Here is a 24,070-nt window from a genome sequence, read left to right as displayed (position 1 = left end):
AGCTTTTTCATTCCCACTAGTGGCATTTAATGAAGTGGAACTACTGATGTTGACCAAAACGGAACTCTTGAACGCGCGAGATTTTTCTTCTTTGTTTTTTTTTATGATATAAGAGGCAAACGAGCAGACGTCACACCTGATGGTAAGCGATTACCGCCGCCCATGGACACCTGCTAAACCATAGGGGTTGTAAGTTCGGTGCTGGCCTTTAAGATTGGAATACGCTGTTTTCTTAAAGTTTTAAATGTCGTATTGGTCCGGAAATACCGCAGGCGACAGATCATTTCATAGTTTAGCTGTATGAGGCAGGAAGTTTCTAGAGAAATGCACAGTTGAGGACTGCCAACCATCTAAGTGGTGAAAATAAAAATGTTGTAGCGTAGAGCGCTGACGAAAAGAGGCGGCAAGGATTAATCCGAGCAATTCGATGGAACACTCGCCGTAATAGATTTGTCCTGATAAGTTTGTAGAAAGTAAGGTTGTTAAGAAACATCTGTGTCTAGATCCAGGTCTGATAGATACCGCAAACCTTATAGAAATACATATAGTTTTTTTTGGATTTACATCAATATCTTTAGGCGTTTTATTTAAAAAAAGCTACATTTGATCAAGTGGAACTGCTGATGTGTTCCAGAACGGAACTTTTCAACGCACACGTTTTGTATTCTTTATTAAGCTTGTAGTGAGTAAGGTTCTTAAGGTGTACTTAATACATCAATGTCCAGTTCTGATGATGGGTTTCATGAAGAATCGAGGGAATTCCTAAAATCTTTTAGGCATAAATGTATTCTGGGATTTTATTTACATATCAAGCATTATTATTAAAAAAGTGTCATTTGACTAAAAGTAACAGCTGATGTTGACCAGAATGGAACTCACCAATTCGCGCGCGATTTGTTTTATTAGTTAAGTTTGTAGCAAGTAAGTTTTAAGTATTAAGGTTTTTAGGAACATTTGTGTCAAGGTAAAGGTCTGATGATGGGTCCCATGAAGAATCGAGGGAATTTCTTAAATGCTATAGGCATATATGTAGTACTTATTGGATTTTCATCAACATATTATCAACTTTTATTCACAAAAGTGACATTTGATGATGTGGAACTACTGATGTTGACCAGAACGGAACTCCAACGCGTGCAATTTTTCTTCGTTAAGTTTGTAGCAAGTAAGGTTCTTAAGAAACATTTTTGTCAAAGTACAGTTCTGATGATGGGTTTCATGAAGAATCGAGGGAATTCCTTAAATCTTATAGGCATACATGTAATAATTTCTGGGATTTTATTTACATATCAAGCATTTTTATTAAAAATTGTCATTTGACTAAGTGTAACAGCTGATGTTGACCAGAATGGAACTCGCCAACTCGCGCGCGATTTGTTTTATTAGTTAAGTTTGTAGCAAGTAAGTTTTAAGTACTAAGGTTTTTAGGAACATTTGTGTCAAGGTAAAGGTCTGATGATGGTTCCCATGAAGAATCGAGGGAATTTCTTAAATGTTATAGGTATATATATAGTACTTATTGGATTTTCATCAACATATTATCAAGTTTTATTCACAAAAATGACATTTGATGATGGATGGATGATGGAACTACTGATGTTGATCAAAACGGAACTCCAACGCGCGCAATTTTACTTCGTTGTTAAGTTTGTAGCGAGTAAGGTACTCAAGAAACATTTTTGTCGAAGTACAGTTCTGATGATGTGTTTCATGAGAAAGCGAGGGAACTCCTCATTCTCCTCAATTCTTATAGGCATATAGTCATTTTGGATTTTCATCAATATCTTTAGCTTTTTTTATTCACATTAGTGGCATTTGATGAAGTGGAACTAGTGATGTTGACTAAAACGGAAATCTTCAACGCGCGAGATTTTTTTCTTTTTTTGTTTGTTGTGATATAAGAGGCAAACTAGCAGACAAATCAACTGATGGTAAGCGATTACCGCTGGCCATGGACACCTGTTACACCATAGGGATTGTAAGTGCGGTGCCGGCATTTAAGATAGGAATACGCTCTTTCCTTAAAGTTTTAAAGATCGTATTGGGCCGGAAATACCGCATGCGACAGATCATTTCATAGTTTAGCTGAATGAGGCAGGGAGTTTCTAGAGAAATGCACAGTTGAGGATTGCCAACCATCTAAGTGGTGAAGATATAAATGATGTAGCGTAAAGCGGTGACGGAAAGAGGCGGCAGAGATTAATCCGAACAATTCCTCGGAACTTTTAAGTTTGTAGAAAGTAAGGTTCTTAAGAAATATCTGTGCTAGACACCAGTGTCTAGTGTCTAGGTCTAATTATGGACACCTCAAACCTTATAGAAATACATATAGTTTTTTTTTTCATCAATATCTCTAGGTGTTTTATTTAAAAAAAAGTTATATTTGATCAAGTGGAACTGCTGATGTTGTCCAGAACGGAACTTTTCAACGCACGCGTTTTGTATTCTTTATTAAGCTTGTAGCGAGTAACGTTCTTAAGGTGTATTTATATCAATGTTCAGTTCTGATGATGGGTTCTACGAGAAACCGAAGGAGCTTCTAATATTGTATAGGCATACATATAGTCATTTTAGGATTTTCATCAATATTACAAGCATTTTTACTCAATAAAGTGACATTTGATGAAGTAGAATTGCTGATGAAGAACGGAACACCTCAACGACTTCCAGATTCTTTATTTTTATTACTCTTCTTTCTTTTTCATTATTCTTAGAACAGGTATTTCTACTAAGTGAACCGAACTGCTATTATTAAAAGTAGGTAGGTAGGTTAAATAGGTTAGAACTGTAAGGATTATTATGTATAAGTAGTCTTTCTTTTAATTAAACATAGGTAAGTAATTTTATTTAAGTATAAGTATCTTAAAAAAAAACATCAATCGACTCTTATCTGTCACTAGTTCCAGTTTCAGAGTATAAAAGCCGGGTACACAGCTAGCCACGGCTAGCCAGGTAGCCAGACAGTTCGAATACGGACAAGTTATTGTGAATAAAAAATCTTATCGTCTTGCAAAAGTTATTGTCATAAATGTATAGGTTTCGAATACATGAATGTAAAGTTAAAATGCTGGTAAAAGTATTAGTTTTTATCATTAATTATTTTATATCCCAACAAAACTGTTACCCTTACAGAAATAAAATGTAGGTTACGTTAGGTAATAAATAAATAAATAAATATGTAGGGACAATCTTACACAGATTGGCCCCAAAGTAATCAAAGCTTGTACTATGGGTACTAGGCGACGTTAAACATACTTATTTAGATAAATATATATTTACGTATATACATAGAAAACACGCATGCCTTAGGAACAAATATTTGTGTTCATCACACAAAGAAATGCCCTTACGCGATTCAAACTCGGGACCATCGGCTTCATAGGCAGGGTCACTAACCACTAGGCCAAACCGGTAGGCAAAAGGTAAAGATAATTAGGTAAAGACAATGAATAATTAAACGTATTATAAATTGACACCAATATCCATCAAATAGTAGAACTAGGTATGTTAAGAGCGGGCTTCAGGCCATTACGTCGCACCTTTAGAATGAAACTAATTTGACTCAAAAAGTACGACTACTTTATATTATGTAGTTTGGTAGAACAGTAAGAACTCACTATATGTGTCTCTTTTTCATGCGGTGAAATCCCCCCACTCGGAAACGGTAGCGACGCCCATTTTATCGACTCTCGAGTCGACTCCAATCTGATACTAATAGTAAGTAAGTACTTACTTAGTAAGCAAATTGTAGTAGTCATCCCTTCTTAGTAAAAGGACGGAAGTATTGTAAAGATACTACTTTTTAACCGACTTCAAAAACTTTTTTTTTTGTATATATGTTAAGTAAGATCTTCGTCATTTCTGAACCAATGTTGAAAATTAGTTATCGTTTGAAAGTGGGTATATAGTTCCAAGATGGTCCTATTTTTGACAAAACCACGAGGAATTGAGGGAACTCCCCAAATCTTATAGGCGTTTTTTAGTTTCATCAACAGACCAAGCATTGCCATTCAAAAAAGTGCTATTTGAAGAAGTGGAACTTCTGATCAGGACCAGAAAAGAACTCTTTAACGATGCGTATTTCACGCTAGACGATTTGTCTTCTTTGTTATGTTTGTAAAGAAGCTACTTGCTTAACGAGGTTTAAGGAATATTTGTGTAAAGGTCTAGCTTACATCATGGGTTACATGAGGAATTGAGGCAACCTCTCAATTCTTGATGGAACGTAAAACTGTTTATTGACATAATTGTCGATAGGTATCCCATCTGCTCTAATTTACCCCACTTGACGGTACTTACATGAAAAAAAAACTTCTCTTAAAAATAGGAAACCGACTTCAAACATAGGTATTAGAAAACAATACAAAAACTTTTATTGTATTTTCAGAAACCATACGGCAATAATGAGGATGCATCGACATAAGAAGAATCGAACATGGGCAAGATAAAGTTCAAGAAAAAAGCAAATATAATGTGTACTTGTGTGTAGTCAAAGAAAGTTTAAAAATAAAGCATAATTAATAGCCATAGAATACAGAACCGATACACGAACATTAAGACTATTAAAAATAGACATATAGGTTGACCGTACTACTCGTACTAATGTATTTCTTTTGTTCAATTATATTTCATTAAAGTTAGATTCTCTAGGTATATATTATTCATAGGTTCTGTATTCTATATGAATTGTTTTAGTGTAATTATTGTACTAAATACCGTTGACCGCCTGTCAACAGTATTTATTTCTACATTACTATCACAAAAGATTTTAGGCCCTACAGTAGTTTTTGAATTAGTATTTACTATGGACAAATATCGCGAAATGTGAGTTGTTACCTAAAATATCAATCTTTTGTGAACTTGGTGTAGAGGCGGTATACCTAAGACTGAAGTAGCTACGCGGGCAACGTTTTCAAAATAGAATCGTGTTCATGGTCGGCCCATAGTAAAAATAATTAGGTACCCGTAGACCCACTGGTGAACACTGTTTATGATAACACTTAAAATAAACCCCGTGGACCCACCAGGAGAACATATTGGAGAGACTAGAGATAATACACCGCTTTAAGGGCGGTCGCACACGGCATTGACATCTGGCGTCTAGATGGCGGGTGGACCTCAGCGAATTTCAAAGAAATATTTACAAACATGTATGACGTTCGGCTCGGACACCAGATCTTCAATCTCCTGATTCCTGAGGAGTCTCCAGGTTCCATCCGCTCCACGTGTGGGTCCTAGGATTTTTCGCGCTGCCAGACTCCGATGACTCGGGCACGTAGTCCAGATGGGTGAGGATCGTGCAGCCTGGAGGGCGTACTCTGAAGTTCCAAATGGCCGAAGACCGTCTAGACGTCCTAGGTAGGTCCAGCTGGAGAGACGAAATGCAAAAAGACCTTAGCGAACTCGGCGCCGTCGACTAGATGGAAACGGTTTTGGACAGAGAAGCATGGCGGTCTTTGGTGTCGGAAGCCAAGATCCACTTCGGGTTGCTGCGCCACAGCAGTAAGTATTTATAAACATATTGTACCTTCTGTGTACCTAACCCAAAACGAGATATTTAAGAAAAAGTCCACCCGCCATTCTGACGTCAGGATTGCGGTTGGACATATGAAATCTTGCATTATACCGCACTAAAAGTATGCAGTTATATGGTACAGTCGCCATCAGATATATCGGAGTGGCCGGTGTACTCATAGATATCTAAACACGCACTAACCCCTTGACAGTAGAGGCATGTTCAGAGATTCGTGGGTACCTTGGCCGCTCCGATATATATGATGGTGACTGTACCTTCAGTGTACCTCTGTAAATAGAAATAGAAACCGGTGTACCTCTCCCCAAAACAAGCTAGGCTAAGCTCATGCACAATATAACTGCATACTTTTAGTGCGGTATAAATTATAATGCAAGATTTCATAGGTCCACCCGCCATCCTGACGTCAGGTTGGCGGGTGGACCGTTTTGTAAAATATCTCGTTTTGGGGAAAGGTACACTGGTTTCTATTTAAGGTACACTGAGGTACACAGAAGGTACAATATGTTTATAAATATTTCTTTGAAATTCGCTGAGGTCCACCGCCATCCTGACGCTTACCATATATCTAAGGACCGACCTTAGGGGCAATAACGATAGTGCTAGTTCAGTTGTGTCATTCACAAATTCGAGCCAATCGTGCTGTCTAACGCAACTAGATGCGATCAATCGCGTGCGTAATGCGAACTCATCAACCAATCACGTTGTGGTACTTGTGGCGTTAGACTGCACGATTGGATCAAACTCGTGTGCGTAACACCGCTGTACTGGCCCCATTCTTATTCCCCGTAAGGCCCGTCCTCAGATATATTATGTCAATGACACAGTCGCGATTTTAAAAAATCCACATCGCTTCTGCTACCAAATTGTTGAGCATAACGTTTTCCTATCCATAGGTTCCATCTGTCCAGTAGGATCCACCATCTCGATCCACCAGATTGAAGAGATTGTTACTTAACTGATGGATCGAGATGATGAAACCTACTGAATAGAGCGGGTCGATTGGCTGAATTGGATATAACAAAGTACGCTTATATGAAACGCTGCTCCGGTGTGCGAGTGAGACAGTCAGGCCAATTTGAACTTGCATTTGACAGAAAACTGAATGTCTCCATCGAACGCTACCAGTTCCATTGCCGGCCTCTTCGCTGCCTTCTATAGTGGTTCAATCTTACCTTGCTTATGAATAAAAAGGGGCGTGCACACCGATATTGGAATCATATCAGTTAGTTGCGGGCGTCTCGCTCGCACAAATACATGCGTATAATTGCGAAATGAACGCACGAATGTCAGCTAACTGGTATCATTCCAATATTATTCTAAAATTGGTTTAATGTCAGTTGCACTTTCGAATTGGCCTACATAGCGATTTCCTTAGCCTGCACACCGGATCGGCGTGTGGGCCGGCATCTACCTAATGTAAAGCTACCTCATTAGGTGCTTTTAGCCTTTTAAACGCCAAGAACACCTAAAGATGTGGTGAGAGAAAGCCGCGCGTACCTCATGCACTGCACTAGCTTTACAGCTTGCATTGCGACCAATGTATGCCGCTCACCGCCCCGCCGGTCGCGTGGGTCCAACCCGCGGCCCTAGAAGACGTACTTTACATATAAACAAGAGCACGCGAGCATTTTGCGAGTTGTGTATGTGTACAGTCAGCGTCAAATACTTTGTAGCAGTCAAAGTGGCCAAATAGTTCGGTACACCATACTAAATATATGGTGTACCGAACTATTTGGCTACTTTGGTTGCTACAAAGTATTTGACGCTGACTGTACTTGTGTTATCTAGGTGCACAAACGGTTACAATAACAAGAAGTGTGCAGTCCAATACGGGAGCACGGGTGCGATTCGAAAATAACGCGCTAGCGACGCATTACGACATTGATACTTTACCCTTTGAACGCCATAAACAAAAACGTTACTCACACGCCAAGGTCACGGGCGCAAGTGAGCTTGAAAGTGCATGAGTATTACATTAGGGACTTTGACAGCGATTATAACAGCTATAATCATTGATGTGTTCATGGCCCTTAAATCATGTCTAGTGACGGCGCCTTTAGGTGTTCTTGACGTTCAAAAGTTTAAGGGCGTTTGCTAGCTGGCGCTAGTGCACGGAGCGGGCAAACACGCGCAGGTGCCTTTGTAAAATCAGTCGCACGCGTCCGCGCCGGTTAGCGTTGCTCATACTGTAAGCCACACGCCCGCTCCATGCACACGCGCGACGTTGCGGACGCCCTATGCCCTAAACCTTACTTGAAAGTGTGAAGGTTACTCTGACAGCGGCTATATCAGCTATAATGTATTTATAACGCTTTGAGCATAGCTAGTTACGACGCCTTAAGGTATTCTTGGCGTTCAAAAGGTTAAGGGCGTTTGCTAGCTGGCGCGAGTGCACGGAGTGGGTGCACGCGCGCTGGTACCTTTGTAGGTAAAATTCGTCGCACGCGTCCGCGCCAGTTAGCGTCGCCAGTTACTGTTTTTCGTTAACCCTTTACCAGGCTAAGGGATATATATTTCCCACATGCGGCTCTTCAAACATGTGTTCTATTTTCGATGAGTAAGACTGACATTCGGTTGTCATTTTTGAACTGTCAGCCTGGTAAAGGGTTAACCCGCTCCAGCTAGCAAACTAATCGCAAATGGTCCGAGATTGGCGCAATAACCATGCATTCCCTTATCTGGATCTGAATGCACCTATTCACCAATGCTTGCTTTAAAGTAACTTGTCGACTCGTCCTGGTAATATTTGTGCGACCGTGAAGAAAATCTATGCCGTCACTTATTTTTCAATTTATATGAAATAAAGATGTTAAATGTATTCAAAAGTTTTTATTTAATAAGGTATGTATAAGTGCTCTGTGCATCCGCACCAGCTAGCGGTGCCCTTAGCAAACCAATCGCAAATGGTCCGAGATTGGCGCAATAACCATGCATTCTCTTATCTGGATGCACCTATTCACCAATGCTTGCTTTAAATTAACTTGTCGACTCGTCCTGCTAATATTTGTGCGACCGTGAAGAAAATGTATGCCGTCAGTTATTTTTCAATTTATATGAAATAAAGGTGCTAAATGTATTCAAAAGTTTTTATTTCATATGTATATATAATGGAACGAAATACAGCTACTATCTTAGCTTGGCAAGCAGTTAAGAGTCGCTGATGCTTGTAATGTATTCACTGCGTTAACCCTTTACCAGGCCCCGAAGAACCAGCGTGTCTTAATACGTACTTTATATGCTGTTGCAACCGTATTGAACGCCTTGTAAAAAATGTATTTATGAACGTCGGAGATCTTCCTTTAAACCAGAAATAAAAATGTGGGTTAAGGTTATCCCATCGCCTGTCTAAGTAATGAACTGTCATACTAGATTTTGTCTTATTATATTCTTGATCAGGCCAAGGGATATATTCCACCCACATCTTATATCGGTTATAATAGTCAAGGTTTAACTCCAAATCTCCTACGAAACATTATATCAATCACTGAAAAAAAATCACTTACTAACGTGAGTTTTTATGACATGACAAGACAATTTACCGGGCCATGGGAAATATAGCTCCCACACAGTTAAACTCTAATAAGGCCATGGGATAATGTCAACCCACATCCTAATTCTGGTCATACACAATAATGCATGAATATTTAGCAATGTTTCCGATTACATTAGCTTTCAACACTCAAAATCTACAAAATATCAAAAAATTGTTCGACCTATGTACTTCTGTTTCATAGAGATTATGAAAAGTGTTCGAATTTATCCGTAGTTTACTGAAATTAGCGTTCAAGTGAATTTAAACGGCTGCCAAAGATATATTACGCAATTTAGAAGCGTGTTGTGAATGAAGATCATAAAATAATATTTTCAGGGATTGACAAAATATTTTGTAGGTGGTTTGGAGTTAAAACCTGACTACGGTAACCGATATAAGATGTGGGTGAAATATATCCCTTGGCCTGGTAAAGGGTTAATTTTAGGTTTAAGATTCTTTATTCTCACTAAGAATTTGACAATTCACTTACATGAGAACTTAAAACTACACAATTTAATCCTGCTTCATATGGCAAACGAAGGGAACGTTGCTTTGAACCGCGACGCAATCTCAAATGTTTCACTTTTACACAATTTTCCTGCAGAGAGACAAAACAAGTATGTACATAGTACCTTTTTACGATTTATTTTATCGTAACATAATTATAAACTTAGATTTATTTTCTTGCTGCTAATTATGGTACTCCATAAATACATTTACTTACCTACTTATTGCTTAGGAATCTTATTTCATGTTTAATAATAAGTTTATATAACGTTTCTAGCGGGACATAACGCGAACTTTAAAAAATATAATGCTTTTTCTACCTTTATCACTCGAATATGTAAGAGCAAGAGAGATAAATAGACGAAACTTACTAGTTCAAGGTGACCACTCGTTTTATTGTCAAAGTTCCGAATTAAACAAACCTATTCTTCGGTGACATTTTTTAGCGTTTATAAGCGACTATACGGATCCAGCATTTGCCGCTCATTCGGTTCTCCTATTGCACGCAAGATGTCAGTACTAGAGAGGATTTGAAAAATCATAATTAAGTAGTTTAGTGCCATTTATTGAGCGCTAATAATTTTAAAAAATATATAAATTACTTTTTCATTATATTTCAGACATGCAAAGTGATGTAAATGGTTACAAAAGTAACTCTATATGAATGACATTTTTTAGTTCCAGTTTACGCCGCAGCGCATGATCAAAATTATTAATATCATCTTCCCTGGACACTTTCGGTCTTTGGTGTCATATAAGTAATTAATGCTTAATTGAAGACCTTCCAAATAGGATATGACTCAATTGTATATACCAATAGTAAAAATTACCCAAACTGCTACCAAGGCTCCATCTAGTGCCAGGTAGAACAAACAAAGCGGCATTTACCACAATTAATTAACGAAAAAACTAGTTTTATTACCGCCCCTGCAAGCATTTGAGTGCAAGTATGTATATATTAAAATACCTTATAAAAATGTCTTTTAAATGATATATATGGCTTGAGTATACAAGCAAGTTTCAGTGTTTAATAGCAGCATTTTTAATTCAAGCATATGTTTTATCAACTAATTCCAGCCCTGTACGTACTTAAACGTAAGTAGTGGTAAACAGAAATCTAGAATTTCTCATATTCTTTCATACAAAACACCTAACAACCGGCTACATAACAAGTACTTTGTAAAACAACAGTTTATATTCGCCACTCTTTTTTTTTAATTGCTCAGTCCCTGCACGTTATCCAAAGTTGGTGTCATACAATAAAATAATGCTAAGAGTAAACCCTTTCAAACGAGATATGTCTCAACAGTATACATCCATGGGACAAATTGCCCATTCTCCTTTGAAATTTGGAATAGTTATGAACAACGCTAATAACATTGGAACTGTTTTTTTTTAAAGCATTATGGGATATGCCCAGTATAAAGAGGAGTCAAAATTTCAAAGTCTAATAGTTCCTAGGACAAGTAGAGTAAAATATTTTTTTCTTCATAGGGAAATAATTGACTTATGAAGGAAAATGCGAAAAAGATACCATATTCCCCCCCCCCGAGACAAGGGATCTCCGAAGTTTAACAACGAAAAATTTGGAAATTTTTACATTATAATAACGGGAAAAATATATATCACACCTCTTTCTTGATAAAAATTAATAATAATAAAAGTTAAAAAAAATCTAATTTAATTTGCAATTACCCTTTGCGGGTATTTATTGTACTTAAAAGTTATATGAGATTAAACTAAAAATACCTTTCAAATAAAACATTTTTTTTTATCGGTTTACATGATAAAGAGTTATCCCTGAAAAACCAACGTACATACATCGCGCGAATTACTTAGCCAATTTCTTGATAGATGGTGCTGTACACAATTATGTTTAGTATACCTCTGGTCAAAACTCTTGTTTCGTTATTTTAGTTACATGATAAAATTTAAAGTTTGTAAGGAACCCTCGTTTCGCGAGTTAAACGAACTCGCACTTGAACGGTGTTTTTTTGTGCTGGAGCTAAACACGTCATCTATGGTTCTGGCGGTTAGGGAGTTGGAATGCCTTTAAGTATTGAGAAACTGGTAGCTTATATATACCATGTAATAGGTAGTTCGGCATTTGGGAATCTTACTGTTGCTATTGAGAGACCGATAGCCTAATTAAATAAGAAATGATCGTATATATAGGTATCCGTTGGGCTTAGTTTTCTTTTAACCGCTTGGTTAATTTTTTTTGGTGGTCGTCCATCTTGTAAACTTGACGGTCGGAATGTCCAAAAAAAGCCTAATGTTTGTTTTTATCCTCATACTTTAAAACGCGTACTTTCATATGGTGTAAATTGCAAGTAAAAAGGTAGGACATTAGAGAGTTAGAAATGTGTTTTGAAGGAGTCTCCTCATTGTGCAACGATCGCGTGTTCGTCTTGGTCGTATTCTTCTGACCACTTGTATCTAATAAAATAAAGTTCACTCCCGCGTGTGTTTGTATGTTGGCGATAAACTCAAAAAATACTGAACGAAATTTTTCATGCGGTTTTTATCTATAGAGTGATTCTTGAGGAAGAATTGGGTGTATAATTTGTTAACCCATGCGAAGCCGGCGCGGCTCGCCAGTCGTACTTAAAACCCTACAGTTGATAGTTACAAAACTACGTAATTTATAGGTAAATAATCTAACAAGAGTTAATATTATCTACATATGTAGTTGAGTTTGTGACATACAATATGAATCTGATGCTTCAAATTATATATCCGACGTACGTCTATATACCTAACTAGACGTGCCCGCGGCTCCGCCGCAAGTGAGATAAGGAGTTTGTCTGATGTTTAAATACCAACTTTATTATGTAAAGTATAATTGAAGGGATGCTTACAAACATTACTACTTTGAGTATAATTTTCCAGGAGATCGATATAACTAAATATCTTTTTAAATAATATTGATTAAAGCTTGATTTTCAGAGGCGAGAAAGATATATAACCACAATTGTCACAAAGTTAGGAATAATTCTTTAGTTGTTTGAAGACTCTTTATTTTTTGGAAAAAAATATGAATTAACCTTTGAAATCAATCCCATCAAGGTTTATAAAAACTAAGATTATTCGGGGGGGCATCATTATTTTTAATGTAACAGTTGTATGATACTTCTTATTTGTAACGGTTATATATTTATGGCGTTATTCATAAAGGTCTCTTAAATTTAAAATGCCGTTGATGATCGTTTGTCTCTGTCTGCAATATTGACATTTGTGCTTGTTAGAAAGTGAGAAATTTTAACAGAAGTTTGTTAAGTTTTATGAATAAGGGGGTTAGTTTGCAAATTTGTTAATAAATGACATGATTTGGAAAAATGAGAGATTATATTTTCCACAGAAAACCGCCTATAGAAGCCCTGCGATTGGTCGTTCCAAACATGGCGCGCTGTCACGTGTATGCGTAGGAATGGGAATGGGACATATCATCGATGGACATATTCATTACGGGAAGTGGTACCTACTGGTACCAGTGGTACCGTAATTTATTGTGGTAAAATTATTATCAATAAAGTCTACATAAAAATTACTAAATAATATTAAAACAATATAATCTAATATTAATGGGATAAGATTTTAAACATAAAATAATAAGGGTCCCAGAAAATATGTATGAAATTGAATATTAGATGTTGCATACATTTTGTGGTCAAATTTACATTCATGAGATTTAAACAGTATGTATGTACTTGTATGTACTGTGTAAGTGTAAAAAATAAAGTGCTTCGGGGTAACTTCAAACAGGATAATATAGAAATATTTAAACTAGTAATTGGTCTGTGTCTAGTAGGGGTTGGTCTGTGGTATTTTCTCATCCACATATTTGCAAACTATCACACTTCGGTTGATAAGGTTGATAAGTACTTTTGATTTTTGATGTACAGTTGCACAAACATCTATTAAAGGCGGTATTACATGGGAAGGAAGGAATATCTTCCACAAACTATCACACTTCTGGTATGGGAATAGACTAAAGTGCCAATTACCTCCACACTTTATCAGGCCTGATATCAGACCCGATTTCGGGCCCGAGCAAGAGTTTTTTTCCGTTTCACCAAATTTCAGCACATCGTTTACAATATTTCAAATGTAAAAAAAACGGTTCATATGCAAAAGTATCAAACATAGAACATATTTGGCAAGAGACGAAGTATTTTTTACATTTCAAATATTGTTAACGATGTGCTGATATTCCGTGAAACGGAATACGATTATCAAACCCGAAATCGGGACTGATTTCGGGCCCGATATCGGCAAGTATGGATGTAATTGACGCTTAAGGTTGGTAGCACTTTTGATTTTTAATTTTACTTCGAGTAAAAAACACCGATAAAATTGCACACCAACCTGACAAACTTACTTTAGGTTACTTGAGTTTACGTCAAAAAATTTAACGGGCTATCTGAGCATAGGCTAAGGTTGACAGCACTTTTGATATCAAATTTGACTGCGAGTAAAAAAACACGGATAAAACATCAAACCAACTAATCAAACTTTGTAGATGTGTAGCGAAACCAACCGAAAGTTGCCGAAAACGGCCGATCGTGAAGATTTTTATGAAAATTTATATAGTTGATTGTGAAGTAAATACACTTTGAAAACAGTAATTATTATGCTCTTGTTCTATTCTCATACTTAAACAATAGATTTGCACAGTTTTTTCTCATGATACGTGCGCCGTATTCGAGAAACGTGTCACCTAAATTCCAAAAATTTGTAAGGCGCCATCTCGCACCATCCTTCGTTTTTTTTCCCTTTCTGGCATTTAAAATTTTATATAGTAGAAGATACCTAAACGAGAGGCACTTCTTGCTTTTGATCTACACATACAACCGTCCTATACGTACTCATATTTATCAAGAATTTTATAGGCATGGGTTTGGCTTCAATCGATATAATCCCGCGGCTAGCGTCCCTGTGTGTCATTTGGGGAAATAAAGCCCGAATCCCGCCAAGTGGCTCGGTAATTTGTTTGGCCACTTCAAACGCTTTTTTTGTATCATATAAAATTACATAGATACCTATAACCAGTAAGCGGGTAATAAGTACCTAATAATAAAATGTCCAAGTACTTGTAAGTTATCAACTTATCAATATCGACTTTTATTTTCCCATGATGTAATAACCTTAAATACCATTTAACACTTGATTAATATTTGCAAAAGAGCTGTATAAAATCTTTAGGCATTTCTTTGTTCCTTTATTTGTGAGCACAAGGCCCAAGCGAATCTTCATACCTACTCTTAGAAGCTAATTATTTTTTCCGCTCCCAGAAAACCTTATACAACTTAAAAAATGTTGTACCTAGTAATCGTAATAATCGTTTTGTTTCTTCAATTATACGAGTATATAGGACAAAAGCTCAAAACCTTTTAATGACTTACACTATAAACGAAATTGTTCATGCTAGTACTTACTTACTTTACTCTAAAATTGCCTTCGAGTTTCAACGAAAACAGAAAACAGTGCCCGTTAATCACGACGTAGTGTTAATTGCATCGTTAACTGTAGACAAGTTGTGCCCGAAGGAGGAAGCGAAAGAAAACGATCTCTGCTGAAACTAATTACCAAACAAGATAATTAAAAAAAACAGATTTCCACCCCAAGGAACGGAAAAAAGAATGAAAATGCAAAGTGTCCACCCAAAAATTTCCATGACAAAAAACTTCGTTTTTTCCTATCGCCCAAAATAACCATTGTCTGGTGCGTTTTGGCAGTTGTTTTCTTTGACGTGTCTCATTTTCATTTTTATCTCCGACGTCGAGGTTTTTAATAAAATATGCTAATAGCAGGGCTCGTCAACCATAGTGTTGATAAGCATCCGAGTCTCCAGGCACGGTTCGTGTCTCGTTTGAAATTAGAATGAGGTTTTATGAAAACTTTATTAGAGTCGCAACGGACTTTAGGCATTTTATTGTAGGTACCTCCTTATTAAATGTTTTTAATCAAAAACAATGTTTGAGTCAGATGAAATTTTGGAAGCTAAACCTTCTCAGATAAAATACATAGGAAATTGCAATGATTCAATAAAGTAAACAGTAAACACACATAATTGCCCTTGCCCCCAGTTAGTCCCAGTTGGTCCAGTTGATATGTCTTATTTTTTCAAATCTCTCTTTGACTGGTCCTTTCTTTCCGTATAATTCTAGCCCTAGTCTATTTTAATCAGGTACTACTCTCCTTAGTTAAAATTAGAGCTTGAGGGTTTATCCTTAGGTCCTAAATATATCATATTTTACATAGCTGGCCTTAGATTATTAATTAAAATCGGAGTGCGTCGCGCGGCGCTGTCACTTACAGTTCGTCCCACTTACACCGAGTGTCCGCTTCCTCTGCCACCACGTGACAATAGCTACGCACCGGGTTTTTTTTCTTATTCGTTTTTAATTAAATTAAAATATCATTTATTACCAGGCATCTAAGACCCATAGATACTTACCCATCAAACTAACATACATACTATAATAAAATCTCAAAGGCAAAAAAATTTTTCGGCGTCACATTTTTTTGTGTCGCATGTTGTTAAGTACGATTATGGTCTATATACCTATGGACAGACCTTCACTATCCGATTTTAAACTGATGTAATTAAATAAAATAGTAAGTACGGTTTATGGTTCAAAATACTAAGAACAAAACCACAAGCCTTAATAACAGCTTTAAGCATGACGGTCGTACGTCTACTTTTGCCAAGGATGACAATGTCAACGGATAATATTGGTACTCGTTTTCGAAATGTATGGATTCAAGAAATAAGTAGATGTATTCAGGAAATATTTCGCGATATCACATTACAATTTATAATGTCACAAGTTAGGTGCCAAAAAAAGTCACATGTTAAATCAGTAGGTATACTAAAAATGAAGCCAAGCAATAGCAATTATAAATACAATTTAAAAAATCTCAGCTAAATCAAATCAACCACTAAACGGCGAGTATTAACTGCCAAATCGCCCCTATAAAGGGTGGCAAAATAAATAAATAAGTAGCCCGAATATGGCGGGAGTATAATAACAGACGGCAAACAGCATCAGAAGCCGTGAGATAAAATCGTATTGCGTTGTCAAAAATAAATGAATCCCGGGATTAGTCGGGACACGGAGCGCAATATTGTCCCAGCCGGGAGGGCGCTAGTAAGCCGGGCCTCTCGCGAACTTACCGCAGTTTTCGGCGAGCAATTATTTTACGTGACGCCCTCTATGCTGGTTATAAGCCGATTTACACCAGCATACTGGTTTTGATCAAGAGAAATAAAAGTAGAAACCGTGTTCTAAATAACCGTGCTCGAACACTGATCCTACTGATAAGAGATACATCTCCCGATTATCATAGTAGATGCCTTTGTAAAGGAGCAACGATAGCACAAGTGAACGGGCGAGATAAACTACTCCGCGCGATTTCGCTCGGCAAAGAGAGCGCTCAACTCGGCGCTCAGCGCCGCGCCGCACCCTGAGCCACCGGGAACGAGTTTTATTCCAATCGAATTTACTCCGCCATGGAAATACGAGTGCCAATAAACCTCTATAAAAGTAATCTTCTTAAAAACATAGCTGCACTTAGATCGGAAATGAAAATCCCTCTTTACAGCACTCGTACTCTATTGGTAACGATGGTCATCAAAAGTTTAACGGTTCTCGATATCACTCCCCATCTAACAACAAAAACGTAGGAGTTCCATCAATTCTACGACAATAAACAAAATTCGCAATATCTTACCATTACGACGTCATTACTCAAATTATACACAATTCAACAAGGCATTGAAAGAAACTCGAAGAATACTGCCACAGGAATTTAAAATGAATAAAAAAACGTCAAAAAAGATAAGGAATTTGAAAAGGGCGCAATTTATCAATGGCGCGTCAAGCAGTCGATCGGCCGGGCGTCATTTTTATCGTATTTGCGTATAAATAGTGGCGTCGCGACGCTCCGAACCGCCGCTAATGATACGGAAAATGACATCTTATTTCGACGCGTAAATCGAAGAAAAAATCGCTCATCTCTCTCCCGTCTACATGAATATTTTATAGGCGCGTCAACAGCGAAATGACAGGTTTTATCGTTTGAAAATTCGACGAAAATTGTACGAAATGACGCGTCGATATTTTTATTTAGTGAGAACATCCTTCCGCCAATCAGGCGCGCTCATTGAGGCCACAATGAGGCCGTTCCCTCGGGACGTTTCTCGCGTAATTTTTACTTAACTGATGTGCGCAACAGTTTGCCTACCTATATTTAGGTTTCGTTCCGTCCGCTGATACAATTCATATTGAGATATCATTATTTCGTCGGAACCATTACAGATACAGAGATGAGGAAATAGGGCAATGGTGGATGTTACCCTATTTTGAAAATACGTAGGAACATTCAGATATCTACATCTGATTCATGAGTCAGCAGATGCTGGAAAAAACATATAACTAGATATGGTCCGAGACAGAAATGGTGCCTTTCACCCAAGTTGAAAACTCTACTTTTCATTTTGAATATGCAGGAAGTGCATTAAAAAAAACTGGACAAGTGCGAGTCGGACTCGCCCACCGAGGGTTCCGTACTTTTTAGTATTTGTTGTTATAACGGCAACAGAAATACATCATCTGTGAAAATTTCAACTGTCTTAGTAATAGGGTCCTGTTCTACCCTTTGGGTACTGAACCCTAAAAAGGAAAATAACGTATATTTAGAAAGTACAGTGCTCTATATTGGAGCAGAAAACTATCATTTTCTGCACACTTTTTAGAACAACGTTTTTTTAATGCAAACGTAACTGTATGTCTCTGTGTTGTGTGTAAAAAAATGCTGTTGCAAAATAACTAGTAATTTCAAAAAACAGGTCCTAAATGGTAAAATTTAAAAAAATCGTGAAATTTTATTTGCAGATAAGTGTTCCTTAAATTTTGTAACAGTTAAACATAAATACGTTAATTGGACATGAATTTATAGATATTCATATTCATAGTCATATAGGTATATGCAAGATTTATTACTACCTCATTAAATCCGTAAATATCTAAGTTCAATCTACCTACCTATCTCCAGCAACAATTAAAGCTCCGGATGTCTCAGAACTGCCAAACAATGCTTACAAATCGATCTATCAAGCTTCAGAGATCAAAGGCCCATTGAGAGGTCTTTACAGATCTACGCCAATTTGGCAGAATGACGTAAATATCTTTATTAATCTATTTAATTGCTTAATAACGTCGTGACAGCGGAACACGTGTATTGGCGGCATTACTTAACGTATGCTTTGATCGGAGAGGGAGAGATTTGACATGTTACGCGCCCGGCAAAATGTTATATGTCGACTACACGTATCAAATTTGTTGAACCCGAGAACCCGTGTAAAATAATTTTATTGGGACAAAATACTCCAATGAAGTTGGAATACAGTTTTGAGAGACGGTGATATTTTTAACATAATTGTATGGCGGAATAAGAATTTAAAAACTATAACATAGCGACAAATATGATATAAATTAGAATTATTAGGCATTATCGATATAAATAACCCGTACCCATTAACTATATTAATTAGGTACTTGGACATAATAAATACTATATAATACACTAACTCACTAAACTTATGTTCTAACCAGATATAAAAAATAACATTTTGTTAAGAAACATTTGTTAGAATGATTCTGGCCACGGTCTGACAAATTTTAGATCAAAAGTTGCAAATATTCTAAATAAAATAGAACGGTAGACGGTATTGTTTTGCCTTCTAAATATACTTAGGTGCGATTGTGTTTACAGCCGCAGTCAGGGTCACCTAACGAAGTTCTAAGTTATGCTTCGGCGAAGTTGGCTCGGCAAGCGCTCGCTCACTTCCAAGTCTGAACTTCCAACAACTTTTACCGTATCGATATTGCGCTTTATATCTAGTTGCCTAACTATTAAAGTTACGAAAAATTTAAAGGTGGAAATAAATTTAGTGTTTAGGTACACGAGTCTCATTATATTGTAATTAAACTTCTTTTTAAAGTTATATTTTTAGCGCTGGAAAAAACATATGTTCGTCTAGCCACGAGACAATCGTGTATAAAAAAGCGGCCAAGAGCTAGTCGGACTCGCCCATGAAGGGTTCCGTACCATTTAAGACGTATTAAAAAAAACTACTTACTAGATCTCGTTCAAACCAATTTTCGGTGGAAGTTTGCATGGTAATGTATATCATATATTTTTTTTAGATTTTTCATTCTGTTATTTTAGAAGTTACAGGGGGGGGGGACACATTTTTTCACTTTGGAAGTGTCTCTCGCGCAAACTATTTAGTTTAGAAAAAAATGATATTAGGAACCTAAATATCATTTCTGAAGACCTATCCAGATACCCCACACGTATGGGTTAGATGAAATTTTTTTTTTTTTTAATTTTATGACGTATTAAAAAAAAACTACTTACTAGATCTCGTTCAAACCAATTTTCGGTGGAAGTTTGCATGGTAATGTATATCATATATTTTTTTTAGATTTTTCATTCTGTTATTTTAGAAGTTACAGGGGGGGGGGGCACACTTTTTTCACTTTGGAAGGTTCTCTCGCGCAAACTATTCAGTTTAGAAAAAAATGATATTAGAAACCTTAATATCATTTTTGAAGACCTATCCATAGATACCCCACATGTATGGGTATGATGAAAAATTTTTTTTTTTTAATTTCATGACGTATTAAAAAAAAACTACTTACTAGATCTCGTTCAAACCAATTTTCGGTGGAAGTTTACATGGCAATGTATATCATATATTTTTTTTAGATTTTTCATTCTGTTATTTTAGAAGTTACGGGAGGGGGACACACATTTTACCACTTTGGAAGTGTCTCTCGCGCAAACTATTCATTTTAGAAAAAAATGATATTAGAAACCTCAATATCATTTTTGAAGACCTATCCATAGATATCCCACACGTATGGGTTTGATGAAAAAAGATTTTTTGATTTTCAGTTCTAAGTATTTATTTATTTATTTATTTATTTATTAAGGAGATAACACAGAAAACATACATGGCATGAACAAAAAAGACTTAAATAGCATAAATGTCCTTAAATACAGATGCTTCCATATACGTATCTCACGAAGAACATATACCTAATACCACTTAATACTTAAGACTAACATGCGGTTTACAACATTGAAAGTGTTTAGAGATACTTAGTGTATAATATACGTATGCACATAAACTAATTACTTATATGTAACTAAATAGTAAGGAAAAGTTACCTAGGTATATATGATCTTATTTCTATATAAATTTGTGACTGCTGTCTTGAACTGGGCGCGGGATTTTGAGAATAGATCGATCTCGAGAAGAGACTTATTGTAGTGGTCGCACATTCTGTATACAGGTGCACGTTTTCCGGCGTTAGGCGGCGGGGTTCTTCGGTAGACTGAAGAGGTGTGTAGACCGCGTTAGTTTGAGAGGAGCGCGAAAGTATATTTTGGATAGGAGACTTGGACAGTCTAAGTCACCTGCACATACGTCACGTAGCATGACTGCGTCGGCGATGCAACGGCGGTCCCGCAATCTTAGCATGTTGTATTTATTTAAGAGCTCATCATAGGAGCACCGTGGATTCTTCAATCGAATATTAAGGCGTCGTAAGAATTTTTTTTTGTATCATTTCTAGCTTATTGCAGTATACATTGTAAAAAGGGCTCCATGCAACTGACGCGTACTCAAGATTGGAACGAACTAAAGTTTGATAAAGGCAAGTCAGGCTGAGCTTCTGTTTGAAGGGTTTAGTGACGCGCATAATAAAGCCGCATAATAATTCGGTATGCTTTTTTGAGAATGTGGTCGATGTGTGTGTCTAGTGTCAACTTCGTATCAAGAATAACACCTAGATCTCTAATGTTGTTTACTGTTTCAAGGGAGTATTCATTTAGTTTATATGAATTTCGTAGTACGTTGCTTTTTCTAGTGAAAATGACATGTTTGCACTTATTGTAAGCCAAGGATAACTTATTAATCTTACAGTAATCATCGAGTCTGTTTAAATCGTCTTGAATTAGTTGAACATCTTCGTTAGTGTGAACTTTTTTATAAATTTTTAAATCGTCAGCATACAACAGAAAGTTACAGTTCTTGAAGCACAGTGAAATATCGTTAATAAACAAGACAAATAAGAATGGGCCAATAATTGAGCCTTGCGGCACGCCGGAAGTTACAATTGTAGATGAAGAAGCTAATCCGTTAATAACTACAGATTGAGTGCGGTTTTGGAGGTACGACGCGAACCACCTGAGGAGATTACCCTTTATTCCGTTGTAGGATAATTTTTTTAATAGTATCAGATGGTCAACTTTGTCGAACGCCTTTTGAAAATCTGTGTAGATTGTGTCAATTTGAACATTTTTATCAAGAGTCTCAAATAAGGTATTAACGAATAGAGTAAGGTTAGTAGACGTCGATTTACCTTTGACAAATCCGTGTTGCTCTTCTAGGATATGGTTTTTTAACATTTTAGATATACGACCGTGAACCAATTTCTCAAAAGTTTTTGGAATGCATGACAAGATGGAAATAGGCCGGTAATTTTGCACATTGTCTTTAGCGCCTGATTTGTGTATAGGCGTGACGTGTGCCATTTTCCACCGATCCGGGAATGTGCCGAAATTCATGCATTTGTTAAATATTATCTGTAACGGAAGTGCTAAAGCAGTGCATGCACGCTTGATAAACACAGGACTCAACTCGTCAGGACCTGGACCCTTATTCTCGTCAGTTTTCTTTAATGTAGTAAGAACTTCATGTTTTGAAAACGTTATATTATTTAATTGGAGGATAGAGTTGTCGGCGTCACTCCGCTCAAGAGCGCTTGTGTCATAAGCGTTCGGTGAAGCCGGTTCAAAAACTGATTTAAAGTAATCCGCGAACATGTAGCAAATTTGTGTTGGACAATTCGAGCACACATTGCCTAGTTTCATAATTTCGGGATAGCCTGTGTTTGATTGTCTGAGATTAGATGTGTATTTCCAAAATTGTTTTATATTAGTCAATAGTGAGGTTTCAGTATTTTTAATGTACTTTTGAAAGCAGAGGCGTAAGAGGAATTTGGCTCGAGACCGAAGTAGGCTAAATTCTTGGTAATCTCTTGGTGAATTGTACGTTTTCCATCTTAGCCTTATCTTTTGTTTTCGCCTGAGTGTGCTTATGAGACTCTTTGAAAACCAATCCGGAAAACGTTTAGAGTTAGGTTTTGATAAAGGAACATGTAATTTTATAATTGAGTTGATGTGACTGTAGAATTTTGAGATACAAGTCTCGGGTTGTAAGTCGGTTGTAAGTATGGGGAACCCCCAAAATTTATTGTTTTTTTTTCTATTTTTGTGTGAAAATCTTAATGCGGTTCATAGAATTCATCCACTTACTAAGTTTGAACAGTACAGCTCTTATAGTTTCGGAAAAAAGTGGCTGTGATAGAATCGGACAGACAGACGGACATGACGAATCTATAAGGGTTCCGTTTTTTGCCATTTGGCTACGGAACCCTAAAAACACTAATCGATTATAAATAATGTTAAAAGTCCGTCTAAGCTAATTTTGCACTGACTCAAACAGAACAAAGTGTGAGAGTGTCATTATATTTTCATGTAATTTTGACATTGATGATGATATTACCTCACTTTGGCATTCCAAATACCATTCAGAGTTGGCTTGGCCCGACCGTATACTTATTGTCGCATTTGTCATTCCCGATTCGTCGATAAGGGATTGTCATATTGGCTAGGATCTCTTACTCAGGCATTATTGCAAAAGTAAATCACATTTGCTCGTGTACTTCAATTCAAGTTTCCCTTGTATAGTTCAGGTAATCGTAGTTACCCTGTGTAAGTTGCCGAGTAAACAACGCCCCAAGTTAATATTCACGTATGTAACGCTGCAGCGACGTGATCCGCGTAAGTCTCGACATATTTCGTAAATTTGTCCCCAAGAGGGTCGGAACACCTGCCGTAAAGATAAGCCTCGGTGCGCGTAATATTCCCCTTAAAATAACTTCTTACTGCCACCTAGCAACGGGCCCTCCCGATCGGGGCTTAGTTACCAACTAGGTAAATAGGAAGTTATGTAAACTGGGATATATTGTTTAGCTGTAGCTACTAACATTATATCATAGGTTTATATAATCACTTGTTTCAAATCGTAAATGTTGTTATTTATACGTTGGTTTCTAAACGATTTATTTTATGGTTTAAGACATTTATTTCTCAAACAGAAATACCGTTTACTTGATATGAGAAATATCAACAAATTTCATTTTTTAAATAACACAGTAACATGCACAGAACTTTCTCTCCTAGTATGATTAAACACATAATAATTCAGCCAAATATGGCTTAAATGACAGCTGAGGGGCTAATAAAATTAGGCTACGTGTATCTAGCCTAAAATATATACATATAGTAAAAGTACTTGTTACCCTATATATGTAGTATAGGTACGAAAATTATAACGAATCTCTAACATTGAA

At 36.8% G+C, this 24,070-nt stretch overlaps 1 protein-coding gene and 1 long non-coding RNA gene across 2 annotated transcripts in view; both read right to left on the bottom strand.

Annotated features, from left to right (window-relative positions):
- LOC133517631 (uncharacterized) overlaps positions 1-24,070 on the bottom strand; it is a 394,272-nt gene that overhangs the window by 155,104 nt on the left and 215,098 nt on the right. The gene's annotated exons all lie outside the window — the stretch shown is intronic.
- On the bottom strand, positions 1,322-7,311 carry LOC133517620 (uncharacterized). Its single transcript, XR_009799390.1, has 2 exons — positions 7,187-7,311; positions 1,322-5,831 (listed from the first exon to the last, which is right to left on the bottom strand). It is a non-coding gene; the product is annotated as an uncharacterized LOC133517620 (long non-coding RNA).

The sequence above is a fragment of the Cydia pomonella genome, chromosome 5 (genome assembly GCF_033807575.1).
Source record: "Cydia pomonella isolate Wapato2018A chromosome 5, ilCydPomo1, whole genome shotgun sequence".
In the NCBI taxonomy this organism is placed as follows: Eukaryota; Metazoa; Arthropoda; class Insecta; order Lepidoptera; family Tortricidae; genus Cydia; species Cydia pomonella.
Note: the sequence above shows the minus strand (reverse complement) of the source record. Positions and strands in the feature narration are given on the sequence as shown.